The sequence below is a fragment of the Cibotium barometz genome, chromosome 16, assembly GCF_041138505.1.
Source record: "Cibotium barometz isolate CiBa-2024 chromosome 16, ASM4113850v1, whole genome shotgun sequence".
Taxonomy (NCBI): domain Eukaryota; kingdom Viridiplantae; phylum Streptophyta; class Polypodiopsida; order Cyatheales; family Cibotiaceae; genus Cibotium; species Cibotium barometz.
In genome coordinates this window covers 57,732,997-57,755,172 of record NC_141061.1, presented here as the reverse complement: position 1 = coordinate 57,755,172, position 22,176 = coordinate 57,732,997, and the positions used below count along the sequence as shown (strand labels likewise).

The following is a 22,176-nucleotide window of genomic DNA, read 5'->3' as shown; positions in this document are numbered from 1 at the left end:
ATTAGAGGAGATGCTAGAGGGAGTGACATGTGGAAGGGAGGAAAACTTCTCCGTAATAGAATAGATTTTGGGAAATTAAAGGCCGGAACACCATTCCCGGCCCGGGGGACCAATGTTGTTTTGGGAGGAGTACAATGTAGAATATGAAAGGTAGTGTAAGGCCCAGCACAGAATGGACTTTAAAATTTTTGGTGGGCACAAAGACTTGTCATGAGTAAAGGGTTGAATTAATATGGTGGGTGATGGGTTAATGGGCTAAGGCTTTCTAATAAATATGGCATACGTATTGTTGGCGTGCGCGAGCAGCACACTTTTCTTTTTCCTTGCTACCATCTTCTTTCCACTTTGGCTCCTGGTAGTCCAGCTGCTGCTGCAGCAATTAGCTAGCGAGCGCACATCTAGAAGGTTGGACGAGAAGCGGGCGGAGGTGGCGCTGGGGCGGGGGAGGCGAGGAGGTTGGAGGAGAAGCTGGCGGAGGCGGCGCTGGGGCGGGCGTTTTTGATGCAAGGTGGCGACTGCGCGGAGAGCTTTAAAGAGTTCAACGCCGTCAACATACGGGACACCTTCCACGTGATCCTCCAGATGGGCGCCGTCCTAATGTTCGGCGGCCAAATGCCGGTCATCAAGGTCCTTTTGCCGATTTTCTATTTTGAAGAATTCGAGCTTCTCCGTGGACATGGCATGCAATATTGATCGTCTCCTGTGATTAATTGTTTGTTGAGATTTTGGACATAATTGCAGGTTGGCCGGCCAATTTGCCAAGCCCAGATCAGAGGATTACGAAGAGAAAGATGGAGTGAGATTGCCCAGCTGCAGGGGTGACCAACATCAATGGGGACATATTCAATGAGAAATCACGAGTCCCAGATTCTAACCGAATGATCCGAGCTTACAGCCAGGCCGCAGCCACCCTTAACCTCCTCCGCTCTTTCGCCACAGGCGGCTATGCTGCCATGCAACGAGTCACCCAATGGAACTTGGATTTCACCCCCCACAGTGAGCAAGGCGGCAGGTAATTATTACATCTAATGCCCATGTTTTCAAATAAAGTCAGCTTATATCAAGAAGTTAGAGGAGGCCGTTACAACAAATAGAGTGCTTTTATAATAAGCATCACATCCTTGGAGATGACAGATTCTTTCATCTTCAACACTTCCTGAATTTTATGTATCACCTGGTCCACTTGCCTTCCTTTAGCTTTCTTATATATGCAGACGAAGAAGTTTGGTGTCCAGATCTTTCAACCGTCTTTGTATGAATCTTTCACCTGCATGTATCAAGTTCTCTTTCAACCTGAAGTTGTTAGTAGGCATACTGTTTACAAATGGAATCAAGTCTACATAACCACAAGCACCATAACAATTCAGTTCTCAAGACAACCCACAGTTCCAAAGTGTAACCAATGCCTTCTCCAAGTAACATGTGTTTCCAGCCAAGGGTGTAGCCATTCCATAACTGAATGCATTCGGCCAATGTCTCGAAGCATTCCTTTGCAATAGGGCAGTGCATGAATATGTGTAGGTCATCCTCAGTCTCCTTGCATCTGTGGCACTTCCCATCCCCAATATTAAGTCTAAGGACTTTAAACTGAGTCCAAATAGCTCTGAGCATAATCAACCAAGGTACGCACGCTTTTTTTGGGTCCACATATTTATTCCATAACTTACCAAACAGATAATATCATTGTGCTCTGTCCAGAAGGATTCCCCATCTCTTGTTTAAAGTGTAATGGATAGGAGCAGTCCCCTGCTTGGGGGGGATAGGAAGTAGGCCCTTTGAACTCTTTCATTGGAAAGCTTTGTTAACTGGCATATCTTTAATCGATAGCAACCAGGTGTCTGATTGGTGCCATAAGCTGATTCTTGCCCCAATAAAGTCTAATTTTGCATATGTGACATTATAGTCTGAGATCAAATCAGCTCTAGATATCCAAGAATTCATGTTTCTCGTTTTCTTATGGTTAATAATTCATCCAGAAGCCCTGCAATAAATGTCCAAGCATTCCCAAAAGCACCTAATGCCTAGCTCATTATTAGCAACCATAGCATTAGTATCATCATCAAACATTTGGGTGCATAACTGCTTATTGTTGGGAAGAGAGATGCCATTCATTTCCCCTTTGTCCATCCTATCATTAATCAGCCAGTTCAGACCATCTGCAGCAATAGCATAGAGGAGGGGTGCTAGATGGCATCCTTGTCTGATAGATTTGGTAAGGGAGAAAGAACTAGAAAGCACTCCATTGACATTCACCCTAGCAGCAGTGACATTTCCAAAAAGAGTACTCACCATCTCGATGAAATGCCGACATGCACCCATATGTTTAAGGGATTATAGTACATAATGCCAACTGAGTTTATCATAGGCTTTATCAAAGTCAAATTTGAAAAAGATGTAGTCCTGTTTAGATTCTTCTGCATACTCCATGCCCTCCCACAAAGTGATAATGGTATCCAGAATGTACCTTCCTTTGATGAATCCTTTCTGCTCCTCTCTGATCCAATTCTTCATTTGACTGGATAGCCTGTAACATACACGCATTATAACATACACACACATGAATCAAACATATCATACACATACACACACACCATACACATACTCAATACACATACACACACACCATACATAACTCCACACACACATACATATACACATTCACAAATGCATGCATGTAACATACACGCATTACAACATACACACACATGAATCACAAATGCACGCATGTAACATACATGCATTACAACATACACACACATGAATCAAACTTATCATACACATACACACACACTATACACATACTTAATACACATACACATACACACACACCATACACATACACACACACACACACCATACACATACTCAATACACATACACACACACACACAATACATAACTCCACACACACACATATACACATTCACAAATGCACATATGTAACATACACGCATTACAACATACACACACATGAATCAAACTTTTCATACACATACACACCATACACATGAATCAAACTTTTCATACACACATACACACCATACACATGAATCAAACTTTTCATACACACACACCATACACATGCAAGTATTTACACATCCACAATTCACACACACGCAACCCATCTTGCACACACATTTTACCACACAAACATACTCATCACACATACACACACACGGATGGTTTTATACACACAAACAACCCATGGAAAGCAGGCAAATGCATGGTTTTAGACACTCACACACAACCCATCTCTCACACACACAACCCATCTTGCATACACATATTACCACTTACACATACACATACTTATCATACACACACGCACGCACACACACACACATCATATGGTATTTAGCACATCCACAATACACACACACACACCCTACACACATTTACCACATACACATACTCATAACATGCTAATTTGTGATGTGCCTTAGTGGGAGATACATAGATATCCAGAGAGGCTGAAGTGTGGTGGGTTTAAAGAAGGAGTATGTATGCTTGTTGCCCGGTTGCCATGGGTGTCAAGGTACACCAAAAGCCTTCTCTCTCTTAGACATGTTCAATCATCATCGCCTAACAAAGCATCCATAATTGCCTATGGTGGTCTATGACAGAGGGAAGATAAGAGAAAGCCTAAGTAAGTATATGAACGTCCCAGTCAAATCACCAAGGTATAAAGCCATGAACAGAATCTACATGAAGAGATATAGATTGCTAGTTAAAGCAAGGATTCAATGTAAATAGATATATATAGATGCATGTGACATCCATAGGAAGGAAATCCTTGCTTGGAAAGAATCATTCATTGAGGATTACATCAATGAAGGAATGGAAGAGTATAAGGCAGTGACCCTTGGTGAAAATAACCGTGTCCTAAGGCCGGTAGAGAGGTTTGAGGGTTTCTTGGGTTGTGATGGACCATTAGAGCCAGCTCGTGGTATAGTCACAGCCAAATACTTGTCTATTTTACATTTATTAACTTTAGCACTTTCATTTCTAATGTTTCAAATATCATGTTTTATACTAGACACTTTTACTACGCATGTGGAAGATGTGATTAGTCCATCTCCAAAGAGGACGCAAGAAAGCCAGCTCGTGGATTAAGGAAGAGGATGCATTGGATGCTCTATGCCACATGATGTCTTGGGCATCCCCACGTGAGCAACATGGTATGCATTATGAATTGGCTATCACCTAGTGCTTTATTACGGTAGACACTCTTCTCGGGGGGTGCACCTCAAAATATGTAAGTCTACCACGTGCGATCATTAGGTGGGGTTTTTTTAATCCAAAATATAGGGTAAATTTACAGAAATACAATTACAAGTGGGGTATTTTAATTGTACTTTGGAAAAAAACCCGTAAGTTTATAAAGAAAAAGGGGTAGTTTTATTAGCACAAAATTCACAGATAAGGGGATTTTTAAATATCGCTTGAACGCACGTCGTAGGAGGGGCTTCCATATAGTGGACCCCCCAAGACACTCTTGTGATGTTGCCTATATAATTTCATCTATGCACTTGTCTTGCTTACTATTTCACATGATGTTGACACAACCATGGCAGGGGGTACATGTTCCAAAGCACAAGATAATATACATGTTGGCATGGATGTTGGAGCTGAGGTTCAGAATGACACATCCATGGCAGGGGCTGCATGTTCCATTGAGCATAGAGAGGTTACCATGGAAGGTGTGTGAACATACACATTGCATAAGGTAAAGCATATGAATTCAGTTACATCTATGTTTATCATTGATTGTACCTTGCAAGTGAGGTTGAGCTCGTGGGTGGGGGTACCAAAGACCAAGATAATATGGATGTTGGAGGTGAGGTTCAGGAGGACACATCCATGGCAGGCGCTGTATGTTCCATTGAGCATAGAGAGGTTTCCATGGAAGGTGTGTGGACATACACATTACATAAGGTAAAGCAAATGAATTCAGTTACATCTATGTTTATCATTGACTGTACATTGTAGGTGAGGTTGAGCTCGTGGATGGGGCTTTCCAAGTAGATAAGGACATGGCCATGGGAAGGGATGATTCATTCACAGACCAGGAGGGGTCTCGGGCTGAAGTTATCCGGGTTCAATACAATACTCGAAGCCGAGGAGTGTGGACAATGTCTTATGCTTTGACATACCGTAGGGGGACAAAGAAGCAAGGCAAGGAAGAGCTTGATAGCCGAGACTGAGGCCTCTTTAGTAGGCTTTGTAAATGCATAACATTCCAAATATATATGAAAATGTAGAATGTAGTATGTGTCAAGTATGTCACTTGAATTTTGTATGTTAGCTTGACAAATAGAATATAATTGCAGTGGGGTGGTTGCAAGATGAGGGTACTCACTTTCGTTCACTCTCTAAAATTGGGACATCCATGCATCTCGGGCAGAGTACCTTGATCGTGATAGTGCCGCGAATTAAAAGACGACACGTGCCTCCCGAGCCTAAATCGACATATCTCGATCGAGATGCCAACTAATGCCACGCTAGCAGGTCCGAGTTTCCAGGCGTCATCCATGTCACCAATACATGTCACTGCCACCACATTATCTCAATCGAGATATCTATGCCACTCGGATCCACATCAGGGCCACGCTGTATCCCCCTAGGCATATTTGACTAGCACATCTCCATCGTCCACGTATCTCGAACGAGAAATTAACATCAAATCGCGACCATTCATTGTTCGAGGTAATGGGATACAATCTCCACTGTCCCCATATCTCGATCGAGATACTGAGATCAAATCTCAACCGTCCAAATATCTCGATCGAGATACAGAGATACAATCTGCACCGTCCGAATATCTCGATCGAGATACGTAGATGCAATATCCACCGTCCAATTATCTCGATCGAGATACGTAAACGCAATCTATACCGTCCATTCACGTACGTTGGAAGATGCGATCTCGGCCGTTTAAATATCTCGATCGAGGTATATAATGAATCTTGACCGTCGACATACCTTGTCATGGTAATGACTTTAAATCGTGGCCGTCCATGTACCTCGAACGAGATAGTAATATCAAATCTCAGCCGTCGTCGATCCTTCCCCAACCCTAAAATTAGGTGTGTATCTTGGCCGTATGTTGCACTAACCCTAATATCCAGAGCGTTAATCTTGCAAACCCTAAATTGCATGATGTTACCGAACCTCGATCGAGGTTATAAAACCGGAAAACTTTTTTTTTTGCCTCATTGTCACAAGTCGTTTTCACTCTCCTTGCTCTCTTGATTTGGATTAGCATTAGTGAGCCCATTAGCATTGTTTTATAGCTTCATTAGTGCTACTTAGCACTAAGCATTAGACCCTTCACATTAGACCCTTCACATTGGACCTTTGTGTTTGGCTTAGGTTTTAGCATGGAGTCACACGAGGAGGGCCACGAGGAGGGCCGCTCATCTATTGGCGGACCTCATCGCGGAGATAGACCGCGAGTTAGCGGCTATCCGTAGGAGTGCTAGAGACACACCGTCTACATTACATTTCGTGGCAGACTTGGAGGCGATGCTTGCGTCCCTTCGTAGCCTTCACGATATTGTTTATGTAAATGAGTGGATAGTCCACCATCGCACTGCTCCTGTGTCACATGGCTTGACATATCGTCAGGTCTGTGATCTTGCTCCTATTAGGGATGGAGCCTACCTAGATCTTTTCCTCGATAGTCGTGGGATGAGGCCTGGGGGGGCGGGCAAGCCCCTTACTATTTCGCAATGTTCGCATCCTCGTATGGCGGCACATATCTATAGTCGATATGTTGCCGCATATGGGAGGATGCCGAACAACCGCCAGATTCCCATATACTTCGCAAAGCAGTTATATGCGGAGTTTGTCTTAGGGGAGGAGGTGGATTACACCAGCCATCGTCCGGGTGGTGGTGCTGGCCGAGGCCGTCTCCAGGACCAGGGTACGCGGCCTCCACCTGCCCTTCGTGTAGCACCTACCACAGATCCTTCATTTGTGCCATTGTCGACAGTAGAGGCTCTTGGCACCACCCAGGTCGGCATTGACGTACGGAGTACCACGGAGAGCATCCAGCACGTGGTGCGCCTGTTCTCACGATCTATACCGACGACGACAGATGTCGAGGTATTTACATATATATTACGTCTTGAGTTTTTTTGGTCATTTATCTACATGTTTATATATACTTTTCTATATTTTTACATGAGCAGCATGGTTGATTGTGTCACATAGGTTCCCACACCTACCCACTGAGAGACTCACTCAGGAGTTGGTAGAGGCGAGAGCGGAGATTGACCGCCTCAGAGCTGCATTACAGATGGCAGAGGCAGCTACTGCAGAGGCACAGCATCTAAGAGAGTCCGACATCCAGCAGGTAGGTTTCTCTTGCACATAAAAGAGTTATAATTAAGGTCTTAATTTATAAATTTCTTTAAGTAATACCTAATGAGAGACTAATCAATTATTTTAATGCTTTACTTTTTTGCGTAGGCTCGGACCGAGGTAGAGAGCTCTAGAGCTGAGGCACAGTATCATCAGATTATGGAGCAGATTGCCCAGCATAGGGTAGAGCAGCTGATGCTGCATGTTCGAGAGTTTCGTAGATCCTCGGACGTGATAGTGCCTTACCTACCTTTATATCCACGGCCTGTCTCACAGAGGTTTTTTGACGACCTCTCCCGCAGGATGCACCACCCTTCCTACGTGATGCGTGCTGCGCTTTATGTATCGAGGACATTGATAGTACAGGTGGATATGCCCTGGGATGTGGACATATTTTTTCACTTGTCTTGCATCACCCAGGAGCTAGTCCGGTTCTCAGCATGCCCCTCCTGCCGTGCACGCGTCGACCTAGTGACGTACAGGGTTTTGGGCATCAATGATCTTCACCCAGGCCTCGTTCGAGTAGATGCCAGGACTGGCAGGCCTATTGATTTTACATCAGCTATTGACTTGGGACTCGACGCCTTCGATGATAGAGCCCAGGAGCCTGAGGTGCCTCCTGAGATAGAGTGGAGCTCACATGAGTTCGATGCTTACCAGAGAGTCCTACATGAGAGCCAGATCACAGCATATGAGCGCGTGGGTGGTGCTGGCCCTAGTGGCACCTCGGGTGATGGTGCTAGCAGCAGTGCTGCTTCTCATGAGCAGCGTGTCCTTACAGCAGAGGAGCTTACACGAGTAGAGTGGCAGACACGTACCATTGCAGATTATAGATTTTGGGTTTACAAACAGAGGCGTCTTGCATTAGCACGACGTAGAGAGAGAGAGAGAGGGCCATAGCAGCTTTTGGGACTCGTGAGCTCCCGAGTACATCGGCACCAGCTCACGATCCTGCCTTTGAGGCAGACCTCCCGGCAGACATTCGACGACCCCCGCAGCCGGCACAGCCTCCTCGACGTGCACAGCAGCCTCGACGCGCACGTCGACCGGCAGTTAGAGATGACGATTTTGATTGGGTTGCCGTTGATAGTGACTAAACTCAGACTAGCTGGGTTAGCTAGCTCACTTACATTGTACTTAGATTTTTGGGCAGTGACTAACCTCAGACTAGCTGGGGTAGCTCATTTTCATTCTGATGTACTTATTTGATGTTTATATCATTATGAGTTTTTTCATTATTGAGTATCATTACATTTTAGTTGATGTTCTTGATTTTATTATATTTTTTAACACTTTGGCTATCATATTGTTTGTTGAAAATCTCCATGCCATCGTACCCAAACATGCTCCGATGGGGACCAAACTTTGCAAGCATGAGGGGGGCACCCACCCCCACATGCTTGCAAAGTTTGGTCACAATCAGAGCATGTTTGGATTGGTAATTAGCGCCCAGTGCGGGTTTTTGAAGTCTCTTGGTGCTTAAGAGGCCATGAAAAATCCGGGCCTTCCCCATACCATCGTACCCAAACATGCTCTGATGGGGACCAAACTTTGCAAGCATGTGGGGGTGGGTTCCCCCCACATGCTTGCAAAGATTGGTCACAATCAGAGCATGTTTGTATTGGTAATTAGCGCCCAGTCCGGATTTTTCAAGTCTCTTGGTGCTTAAGAGGCCATGGAAAATCTGGGCAAACTTTGCAAGCATGGGGAGGGCACCCACCCCCACATGCTTGCAAAGTTTGGTCACAATCAGAGCATGTTTGGATTGGTAATTAGCGCCCAGTGCGGGTTTTTGGAAGTCTCTTGGTGCTTAAGAGGCCATGGAAAATCCGGGCCTTCCCCATACCATCGTACCCAAACATGCTCCGATGTGGACCAAACTTTGCAAGCATGTGGGGGTGGGTCCCCCCCACATGCTTGCAAAGTTTGGTCACAATCAGAGCATGTTTGGATTGGTAATTAGCGCCCAGTGCGGGTTTTTAAAGTCTCTTGGTGCTTAAGAGGCCATGGAAAATCCGGGCCTTCCCCATACCATCGTACCCAAACATGCTCCGATGGGGACCAAACTTTGCAAGCATGTGGGGGTGGGTCCCCCCCACATGCTTGCAAAGTTTGGTCAAAATCAGAGCATGTTTGGATTGGTAATTAGCGCCCAGTGCGGGTTTTTGAAGTCTCTTGGTGCTTAAGAGGCCATAGAAAATCCGGGCCTTCCCCATACCATCATACCCAAACATGCTCCGATGGGGACCAAACTTTGCAAGCATGGGGGGGGCACCCACCCCCTCATGCTTGCAAAGTTTGGTCACAATCAGAGCATGTTTGGATTGGTAATTAGCGACCAGTGCGGGTTTTTGAAGTCTCTTGGTGCTTAAGAGGCCATGGAAAATCCGGGCCTTCCCCATACCATCGTACCCAAACATGCTCCGATGGGGACCAAACTTTGCAAGCATGGGGGGGTACCCACCCCCACATGCTTGCAAAGTTTGGTCACAATCAGAGCATGTTTGGATTGGTAATTAGCGCCCAGTGCAGGTTTTTGAAGTCTCTTGGTGCTTAAAAGGCCATGGAAAATCCGGGCCTTCCCCACACCATCGTACCCAAACATGCCCCGATGGGGACCAAACTTTGCAAGCATGTGGGGGTGGGTCCCCCCCACATGCTTGCAAAGTTTGGTCACAATCAGAGCATGTTTGGATTGGTAATTAGCGCCCAGTCCGGATTTTTCAAGTCTCTTGGTGCTTAAGAGGCCATGGAAAATCCGGGCCTTCCCCATACCATCGTACCCAAACATGCTCTAATGGGGACCAAACTTTGCAAGCATGGGGGGGGACCCACCCCCATATGCTTGCAAAGTTTGGTCACAATCAGAGCATGTTTGGATTGGTAATTAACGCCGAGTGCGGGTTTTTGAAGTCTCTTGGTGCTTAAGAGGCCATGGAAAATCCGGGCCTTCCCCGTACCATCGTACCCAAACATGCTCCGATGGGGACCAAACTTTGCAAGCATGTGGGGGTGGGTCCCCTCCACATGCTTCCAAAGTTTGGTCATAATCAGAGCATGTTTGGATTGGTAATTATCGCCCAGTGTGCGGGTTTTTGAAGTCTCTTGGTGCTTAAGAGGCCATGGAAAATCCGGGCCTTCCCCATACCATCGTACCCAAACATGCTCCGATGGGGACCAAACTTTGCAAGCATGTGGGGGTGGGTCCCCCCCACATGCTTGCAAAGTTTGGTCATAATCAGAGCATGTTTGGATTGGTAATTAGCGCCCAGTGCGGGTTTTTGAAGTCTCTTGGTGCTTAAGAGGCCATGGAAAATCCGGGCCTTCCCCATACCATCATACCCAAACATGCTCCGATGGGGACCAAACTTTGCAAGCATGGGGGGGACACCCACCCCCACATGCTTGCAAAGTTTGGTCACAATCAGAGCATGTTTGGATTGGTAATTAGCACCCAGTGCGGGTTTTTGAAGTCTCTTGGTGCTTAAGAGGCCATGGAAAATCCGGGCCTTCCCCATACCATCGTACCCAAACATGCTCCGATGGGGACCAAACTTTGCAAGCATGCTTCAAAAACCTGCACTGGGCGCTAATTACCAATCCAAACATGCTCTGATTGTGACCAAACTTTGCAACCATGTGGGGGGGACCCACCCCCACATGCTTGCAAAGTTTGGTCCCTATCGGAGCATGTTTGGGTACGATGACATGGAGATTTTCAACAAACAATATGATAGCCAAAGTGTTAAAAAATATAATAAAATCAAGAACATCAACTAAAATGTAATGATCCTCAATAATGAGAAAACTCATAATGATATAAACATCAAATAAGTACATCAGAATAAAAATGAGCTACCCCAGCTAGTCTGAGGTTAGTCACTGTCTAAGTACAATGTAAGTGAGCTAACCCAGCTAGTCTGAGTTTAGTCACTATCAAGATAGAGATCTAGTCAGCAGCACCCTCTCTAGCTCTCAACTGCTCTAGAATGCTCTCATGGTCATCCACTCGAAGCCGAAAACGAGGGTGAGAACTGTGTTTTCGGCTCTGTACTCGAACAAGAGTGAGCCTGGTAGCAACCACTAGATGAGAGAACTGAAATGCCTCTAACTCCCACTTCCACTGCTGGAACTCAAGACTCCCCCGATGAAGTCGAATCTGCTGGTAGAACCGGCCTGCCACAATCATGCTATGGGCGTCATAAGAAAACCCATGATCATCCACTGTATCCTGGTCAAGCATGCACTTTGGCCTAGTGCAACTCATCAGATAGTAGTCTACTCCCTCGCTATTTCCCTCACTGGCAATAACAGCAAATACATCACCCTTCTGTAGCAAATCTGTCAGGTCATCATAACTGACCATGAACGTAGGACCTGTGTGCTCATCAGACACCACTGGATGTGAAGGATGCTCGTGGGAGAGGAATGTCTGTATCCATGCATCTGCCCATCCTCTCGAGGCACAATGTGACCAATCGCCATCCATACATGCTCCACAGAAGCATGCAAACCGTCGTGTGTAAATCGTGGGGGCCGCCATGCACGTGCTCCTGATGGAATGTAAGCCCAAGGTGCCAGGTACTGTGTCACAATCATGGGAGGCTCTACGGTCAATCATGCCACCATCCACATGCCAAAAAAATCTCCTGACAATCCGAGCATCACGTTTGGGGTACGATGATGCTGCACTCCCACACAAATGTTGGGAGCACCACTCGACTACGTGGCCCGCATCTCTGAACCGCTGAGCATCCTATCGCAGCTGATGACGCCTCAAGGCACGTTTCACACACGCGCCCGCACCATCATGCTCTCCCTTCCCGTGACCAGTCTCAAAGAATGACCAAATCACTGGGATACTAGACTGCACATGCCACCTATAAATCCATAAAATATAGTCTTAGTTATTGTTTTCTTTAAGATGTTCTAGTGAATTTAGTTTAATTGTAAATGTAAGAAAGCCATAAGTACTACCTATAGAGCCAATAGAATTGACGTGATGACTTGAACTGTGCGCCACAACCATCCGACCAAACCCATCGCTGGACATGTCTGATCCCACAATCTCCTAAAAAATCGTCATGGAGACGAAAACAGTGTTGCACAAAATGTGCATCATGTGAACGATCATCACTGATATAGAAATGATACTCTCGAATAATGACACGGGTCTCGGGGGTACTCGCTATCCCATCTACATGAGCCTCTGCATGTCGATAGCTAATGTGGACCATAATAGCAACCTGGTGAGGTAAGCAATACATACGTTTAGGACACAAAAAATCAAATAAGTAATGTAGCTCAAACATAAGACAAATATTACAAAATATAACCATTACCTGCTCTGAGAAGTAATACTCAGATTGTATCTCCTGAAAAGGTGTGAAAGTGTAGTTCTCTGCAAAATCAATCACAGAGACGACCACACCAATAGGAAACTCTGCTAGGCATGCTCGGAACTGACGATCCTGCCACTTGGCACAATGACTGTGCCGTATGTAGGGGTAGATCTGCTCCCTAAATGTGGCTATGAAGTGACAACGTGGTGTATGTTTGTCCACGAGCTGCAACTTCCTGGACTGTCCACCACTCTGGAGCTGGTGTGTCACACACTCATAACGTTGCCATGCCACTATCTCTTGGTCACTTGCATCAAGATCTACCATCTGTAGATATGCAAGTGAACCACATGATGTGCAATTGCTCTCCACACAAGGCATCCTATGGAACTGGGCATCCTCCGTGCGTGCACACAAAAGAGAGTGGATGAAATCACGTGGACTACAAGGCAACTCTCTATGCCCACTAAGAGAACGGAACACATCATAAAAAAGTTTGAACTCAACATGGTAGCGACAACAACATGTGTCACGCTGACGTGAGTACCTCACAAACCAAGGCTTACACCCCTCAAATGACCTTTGCCCAATTTTAAGCTCTGGATACGAAGCCACAAACTGAGAATACAACTCAGTTTGGGTCATTTCAAGAAAGCAAGCACCGTGCTCAATGAACACTCCTCTTGTCACTCTCTTACGCAAAGCTTTCTTGAAAACTGGCGATGCACGACAATTCTCCTCCCAAAAACTTTCTATTAAGGTTCTAGTGGTTTCATCTAGTAGGCGATCATGCCTAGCTACACGACCACTACTCGCCCACATAGCACCAACCTCATTGGCATCTAAACTTTGTCGCCTAATAGACCCAACTCTAAGTGCGTGTGGTGCTATGGAAAGGATGCGAGATGTGGCACTAACCTTACCCTTCATTTGGGAGCTACTTATGGCTGCCACAATAGCCCGTCGAGCAGCCAAAGCGTCCGCAGAGTTCCTCTTCTTGTTAACTATATAGGAATGACGAACACTTTGTAGCACCGCCATGCCAGCTCTCCTCTCTCTTCGACCTCCAATGTCGGAAAGCGCCCTGCAGAGCAGCAGTTGGCCATGTTGGGCAGATCAATCAAAGCATCAAGCACACATGCCTGTGTGATGAAGGCGTGAGGTCTTTGAAATAGGAATGGAAGATTGCATGGGCACGACGATGTGCCCCTGACTTTGATAGTTCTTTCCTATCCACACGAAGGGCGCCCAAAGGAGGGGGGTGGGTTCTTGTAGAAGAGAGGACTCAAGAAGGGCGGGTTCATGTGGATTATCTAAACTAAGGGGTAGTGGAGGGGAAGAGGGCGTAGGGAGAGGAAGTGGAAGAGGAGGAGCAAGGCTTGGATCATCGCCAAAACGGAAGGTGTTGCTCGTTGACGACTCTCCACTCTCTCTTTCTCTCACGAGCTACCCTTCTCCTCTCCTCCTCTTGAACTTGGTGGATGGGGGAGAGTCTAGTCCTATCACGTTTCCGACTCCTACGACTTTGAGAACCCATTCTCAAGGAAGCTAAGAGAGAAAATATTATAAAGGCTCAATGATACGATAGTACTAGAGATAAGTGTGGGATAGTACTAGAGATGTGTGATTATATAGGAAAAATAGGTTATCCACTTCAAATCTCATTGGATTTCCTATCTAAGATTGATTGGATAACTAAGATAAACATAAAGATAATTAAAGATAAACTATTATCCACTTAAAAATTAATATTATTTATAATATTTATTAACAAGTCTAAATATTTATCATTACTAGATATATAAATATATCTTTAAAGATATCTTTTATTTTATAATTATATAACTGCTTTTTTTAAATAAAGTATTTTTTTCAAATTTTATTCAAAGGTTTATTCTACATAAAAAAATTTCAAAATTATTTTTTTTTTAAATTAGTAATATAATCTTTAATAATATTTTTATTTATCTAATCCCAAAATATAATCCTTTAAAATTAGTGATTTTAAATTCTTTTATTTAATAAGTTACATATATTTTATTATTTAAATTTTTATATTCTATTTCTCCAAATTACTAAATTAACTTTTCCAAAAATATGTTTTTGAAAAAAGAGGGGAGGTGGGAAGGAGATGCCACGTGTCACAAGCGTGTATGACACGTGGCATTCTCTTGACATGTGGCACTATTATGGTTGATGTGGCAATTCCATGATGTGGCATGCCATGTCACCATGTGCGAGGTAGCATGCAAAGGTGGCAAGATGATGTGGCATTAATGATGACTAGGATGATGAGGTGGGGAGTCAACTAGGTTGACCATGTTGACATGGAGGGTGGAGGTGGCAAGCTGAGATGGCAAGCTGCTTATGTGGATCCTCTCGATGCTCATGTGGACATAAAGTGGCATGCATATATAAGATTTGTGCCTACCCAAGCCTCACACATGGAATGAAACCTAAGCTGTGAAGTTTACCAAGCCTAGATTTCCAAACCTAACTAGGATTGGTTTTAGACTTGAAAAGGGGAGAGTGGACACAATATGGGAATTTTCACTTGGGAGGATTGAAAATGGACCTTCCCATACTCAATTCAAGCCAAATTTTTTTTAATAAATTCATGGCAACAAGAGTATTGATCCCTTGAGTTTTTAGATTGAAAGATTAAATATTTAATTTTCTAGAATTAAATTACTATTGATTTAATGGGCCTCTGACAGTCATAATAAATTTTCCAAAGTAAATCTACAGAAATTCAACCGTTAGATTTGTAATTTTACCTTATACCCACATTATACTAATCTTTCCCAATCTAATCATCACTAGATCCATACAATTTGAGCATTTTAAATGGTAGATGTGGTGGGAAGATAAAATAGTATGTTTTTTTAACAATTCTAATACCTTTTAAATAATATAGAAAATAGTAGAACACATCAAAAATTACTCGATAAATCAAGTTAAGCTCTATGTTATTTGTATTTGTGATATGCAAAGTGGGAACATCATATGAGTAATAATGTAAAAGTTATAGGCAATTTACTCACATTCACTGTACCTGTCTAAACCTAGGACAGGGCCTGTATACAAACTTGGTTCCCAAAGAAAAGGGGATTTGTAATTATTGGATATTCGATCAGATTATAGTTTTAGGTGCCCAACTTTGCATATGATGTTTCGTTAGAAGACCTTGAAGTGAAACTCCTTGGCTAACTATGAGAGATTGGCTATTCTTCTTGAAAAAATGCCTGTTTTCCAGCTAAAGCCAAGGGTGCCCATTACATGAAACTAGATAACCTCATCTTGCAACCACCCAGTGTTGGCTTTTGCATGATCAAATCTTGCTTTGTTATGTTATTCTAGTACATGTATTGATGTTGAAATCATGGTACTGAACTCTAGGCTTTTGCATGATCAAATCATGTGTATGGATGTGGACATCATGTGGCTAAATTCTAGGCTGAAAAAGATGCAGGTCTTGCTTATCTGGGCTATTTCTATGCATGAGTGGGCTGCCTATGGGCTATTTATATGCATGAGTGGGCTGACTTCTAGGCTGAAAAAGATGCAGGTCTTGCTTATCTGGGCTATTTCTATGCATGAGTGGGCTGCCTATGGGCTATTTCTATGCATGAGTGGGCTGACTTCTAGGTTGAAAAAGATGCAGGTCCAGCTTATCTGGGCTCAATGTGGATAGCCCTTGTCTGTATAGTTAATGGATAGGTTCGACGGTGCCCACGCAGGGCCAATGTGAAATCAAATGCTCCATGTTTCTAGTCTGCAACAACGATCTTAACTCTAGGGCAGTGTACACCATGTCCATCTGGAAGGTGCTAGCCACCACCACTGCGGCCATGCTAGTGCCCGGCCAGATGGCGCCCAACCACAGCAGAAGGCAGAAGCAGTAGCATAGTGCATCTCCTGCACTTGCAGACATCACTCTCATTGCAGGAGTGGCAGCACTAGTACTGCCTGTCTGCCTGTTATATTACAACAGTTTACTCCATGTTTCTGGTTTGCGACAATGATCTAAATTGCAGGGTAGTGTACACCATGTCCCCCTCACACAGTAAACTGCCTGCTTGCTATATTAAAGTAGTTTACTGTACACCCCCTCACCTCCCCCACTCAGACACAACACATTTGTTTACAGAAAGAGAGTGAGAGACATAGAGGGATAGAAGAATCTGTTATGGCATTTGCTCACAAAGAAATTACATTACTGCAGTCAAGAATACAATTATGGATGTGAACTCATAGATGTTCACATCTCCAGAATAAGTACAAATAAGCTATTGCTGCCAAAGGAATACACATCTTGACTACTCTCCGGACCCATTCACAGTTATTGCATTATTATCTAATTTAGCATGCATGGTGATCTTTTTCCTCGACTTGGGTTTTGGAAAATCCTCCAAATGGGTCATTGTAGCCTTTCCTCTTTTCTTAGACAAGGCCTGCATTATGGCTTTGCACATTGTAAAGAGTTGCCAAACCCATTATCAATTGGTAAAAGTTGTGAACAAGGATGTGCAGCCATATTTGATCTCCTTGCCTGCATTTTTTGCACAGAAGTGAGCATTTGCAAGGCCATCCTTTTTGCATGTGTGAGCAAGGCAATATCATTCCCTATTTCCAAACATTCACATGTGAGATTCATAGATCTCCCACCATAGAAGCGGACAAGGACACAACAAGGTAATTAGAGTTGTGTATACATACTTGAAATCTGTAGTGTTTCATTGAATATCCTTTGCATGGCTTCCACCATTATTAGTGGGTCATCTTGCCTATCCTCCATCAGTGTGGAATGTTAGTCTGTATATCTCTCGTCTTCATTCAGTGTATTTGAAGACAATGGAAGCATAACACTCTCCTGCACATAACATAGTTTTAAAGAAATATATTTACAGCAAAGGATCGAATCACATATATGATAAGATAATGACATGCATACTCATGAGCATTGTCCCCAAAGTTATCATTATACATATCCATAGTCCTTGCAATGAGGTTATCTGTGTGGAACCCATTAACCATCATCACCTTCACTTGATGCTTGCAAAGGTTTCCTCTCATTGCCCAATCACACTCACAACATGCCCATTTACAGTCTCAGCATTTTGCACTTTGTACCAATGCTTTTCTCTCCTTTGGCTTTTGACTCTTGCATTCATGTCCTCTTCATCGAGAAACCTCACATGATGGTCAGGAATGGCTTTGGCACGTGTGCCTAAGTTCATCCACAGCATCAAGTATATTGAAATTCTTTTTAAATCCAGCCTCCTTAAGCATGTCTTGGTACCAATAATATGAGTGAGATGCACACACGAGCTTTTGTATAAGCTAACCAATTTGATGACTATGAATCGTTCGACGTCCAGACAACAACTCTTCAAGATGCCATGGTATGATTCAATGCTCTCATTTGTCTCTTGGTTTGCATGAGGCAACAATCTCGATGCACGGATCCACATGCCTAAAATAACATTTTGTTTATGCAACAAAGCTAAAATAAACATTTTTTAAGCATATAATCAAGCTAAAATTTAAACTAAAGCAAAAAGACATAACATACTGAGTCATGGAAGCCATTGATCCTCGAAGTAATGTATGAATGATGATTGGACATGGTATGTCTGCAAAAATGTTTCCACCAGTTGGGTTGCTTCTTCTTCCTTGTCATGGGAGCTCTTGCATGGCTTGCCATGCATATACATAATATGCCCCAAAGCTCTGAACATGTCAGCTTGAATGGAAGAATCAGGTACTTTTTTTATTCAGTTCTTAAGCCAACATCTTCGGACATGCCAAAGGCATAAATAGATAGGGACTCCAAACACTTCCCTACGTAGCATAAAGACATGAATGGCTATAGTTGACACATCGATATTTTGATGTTTTAGAGCTTATTAAATGTGAGAAATACGAACTTATTGTAAAGCTTGGATTTTTGCTTCTACATCATCAACCATAAAGGCATTTGCTTCCCATGATCTATTAAAGTACAGAACTTGATTTCTAAGCGTGGTCATCCAAGCCTTGGTTTGATCGCCTCGACAAGACGATGTGATAATCCATGCAACTAGAACATGATTCCGAAAAGCATCAAAGACTAAGATGGTGTAGAGATGAAACTACATGGAAATTTAGTACAATAAGCTAGGAAATGGAATGCAAAGAAGAGTAATAGCTCAATCTCATAGAAATAATGAGAAATAATATGCATCATAAAAATATACAATACCTTGTACTTATTGGTGCCAAAAATAGCGTCCATGGCCAACAAACTATTGTTGACATATGTGTTTATCATGTCTAGCTGCCTGCAAGTTTGGATACCCAATGTAAATGGCTTTCCCTTTGCCTCATATGATTGGCAAAAGAAGGTCTGTCCAGTGTTAGCTATTGCCCAATTATGACCACTTTGTGCATCATCATGATCTGTTTGGAGTGTTAATGTCTCTAGCTTGTTTGCAACATTTAAAATGTCATGTTAAGTAAGGAAGGTATCTCTTGCAGCTCCAAATGAACCCTCTTGTGAGCTCCTTTGTACCAATTCAATATGATGCTGCAACACTTGGTGTGGTGTAAATCCCTTGTGGAGCATGTCACAAATCCATCCCTTTGTATGAGCGAACAACCATGGAGAAATCTAACCAAGTCCAACTAATTTCTAGAATTTTCTAGGTTCAATTTGGTTGAGTTTGGACAAGATTTGGACCTAGTTTGGTTCCCATATCATGCATTCCATGACACACATCACCATGTGAGTTAACCTATTGATATTGGACATAGCTTATGCAAGCCACATTAGGCCGCCATAAATATAACTGTGAGATGACAAAGTGAAATTGGCATCCAACAAAGTGCCTTTTGGAATGTACTTGGTCCTTTGAAATGTGGCTTGAAATTGGAGCTATTGGTAGCATCTTAGGGCCCAAAAGCAGACCAGTATCTGCTTAAAAGCCAAAAAAAAAAAAAATCTTCAAATAATGTACCCAATGGATGGACATGAAAATATGCATGGTGTGTGTATTTGAGGAACTCATGCAATGAGACGAAGGTAGCTATCCTCATGAAATTCGTGCAACAAACCAAGATCACTCTTCTTTGTCCACTCGACTCGAAAGTTGGTAGGTGAATCGAGCCTTTGATTTTCACCAAGCACAAAGTCAGGTATTCTTTCCCATGGTACATAAGCAATTTGTAGAATACGAAACTTGGAAAGGGGATCATGACAAGTCTCCCATTGAAGATTTGTTGCATCAAAATCACCAAGTGCAGGTTCTTGAATTGATATGTGTCGCTCTTTTTGTTGATTTGGATTTGAGGTGGACATTGGAGGTCGAATCCCAGTGGGGGAACATTCACTTGCAGCATTGTGTGAAGGGTATTGTGAAGCTCTCTAGTATTGGGCAGAATCTGTGCAGTGCTGTATTTTGCCAAGGCTTTTTTTTAAATGTATTTCGGCTAAGTTTAACCTTAAACCAGATGGCAACAACGTCCACCACGGCTTCATTATGGTAGCGTCAGGCTACAACGGCGCTGGAGCCGGCTCCATTAGCATGCATGCATGGGCATGCCTCGCATGATGGGTGGGTATTCTGTTGTTTTGACCATGGGTTGGCGTGGTGAAAACAAAAGTGATGCGGGCACTTTTGAAAAGTCAGCCCCTCCACGTGTACTAAAGACAACGGGAGGGGCTTGGGATCTATCCTCGGCCTTCAATGATTCCTCAATATTTTTATTGCTTCAATGATTCCTCAATATATTGGTGATATTATAGTCCTGGATCTCTAATTATCACACACGGATCCATCCCACCCTAACGTGCATGAAATTCCTCATATATTAATTAGTTTTTCCCACCCTAACGTGCATTAGCAATTTAAATCATTTTTAAAAATATTAAGTTTAGATCCTTTCACTTGAGCATAGCTCAGCCAACTCAATTGTTCACATGTCACAAAATGATGCCCATTGTGGGCGACATTGCTTGTGTTTACATTGGCAATCACGCTGGTTTAATAATCTATCTGATCTCATCCACATGGCATTTGCTCTTCGAGTCTTTAGCCCTTTAGTGCTCACATAAACACTAAAATTTAACAAAGTGTATAAAAATTATCCTGTAATTGTTAATTTTGTTTGCATGTTTATTGTTTTTTCTAATTGGGCTTTCGGAGCATTTTTGTGGGTGGGCTGAGGTGAGAAATTCTTTGATGTGCACGACGAGGAGGGGAGTCACACGGGTGGGATCCATTTGGAGAATACTGGGCAAAATGTGAAAGAGTGCATAGGGGGGTCACGGGAGGTGACGGTAGACTCCATGACCCCCGCCTCAATGCATTCTAGTCCCTGGAGCTAGCCTTCATCATCTCACAACTTCTCAAGTTGTGTGACCTTAGTCTCAAGGAAGCTCTAATTAAGTCTTGATTTAACTTTAAGACTCCATGGTTTTGCAACCTTTAGCTACAACCCAAATTGCTTGTACGTATACACTAATTGTGTTTGTTCCCTTACTTGATGCATAGCCAACTACATGTGTTGTAACTTGTTTGTAATGATGATATTTTCTTTATGTATGTCACAAGTAATCTCACCTAACATACCAATTTCGACGACAACACATGTAAAATATATTATTTATTGGTAACTTTATTGGAATGTGGGTACTTTATTGTCTCATATGTGTACCTAATGTACATAAAAAATCATCAACATTTTTACATGCTAAGCAATTTACAAATTCAATGAGTGCTTGAAATTACTAAAAACCATACAAATGGCGGGATTTATAACTAAAATGTAAAAATTTCATCCTTTAAAATTAAAGGCAACGTCAAATTCCAATCGAGATTTTTTAATTTCAGCCACCAGGAAAATTACACTACAAACTGGGTTATGTGAGTGCTGAGTTCAATTATCTTGCATATTTACTTAACGCTTTTATAGTACATTCATTTCTATTTAAATTTTTCAAATGTTTTTTTTGTCATCCAATCTATTTCCTAGAAGTATATGTTACAAAAGGAATGTTGCCCTTTAAGCAAAGAGTTCATCCATCGTAGAGATGAAAAGATGCAGGGGAGAAAAGAGCTTGAGCACTTGCAAGCACACACACACTCACAAAAACCCTAGAAGAGAACACACAAGGTGAGAGGCTAAAAATCCTTCTTCTTCTTCACACAACAAAAGAGGTCTATGAAGAAGATAAAGTGACTAACACACATAATAGAGTATATACAAGCGGTCCATAATATGAACACGCTATGAGGAGTGGGTAGATGTGGACTAGTTGGTGTAGTCCAGTTGTAAAATCTCTGGCGAAGATATGTCGGTGCCAGCTACCAAAACCGCTAGTGATATAAATGTCGACGAACAGTCATGCAGGCACCTCGTGAGTGTCACCTGATGTTGACCTTGACATCTCAACACTCCCCCTCAAGCTCAACTCTAGCTCATGAAA

General features: G+C 43.1%; 1 pseudogene; it reads left to right on the top strand.

Annotated features, from left to right (window-relative positions):
* Window positions 1–274: 274 nt before the first annotated feature.
* Window positions 275–5,204, top strand: LOC147630776 (phospho-2-dehydro-3-deoxyheptonate aldolase 1, chloroplastic-like; annotated as a pseudogene).
* The last annotated feature ends 16,972 nt before the right edge of the window (window positions 5,205–22,176 follow it).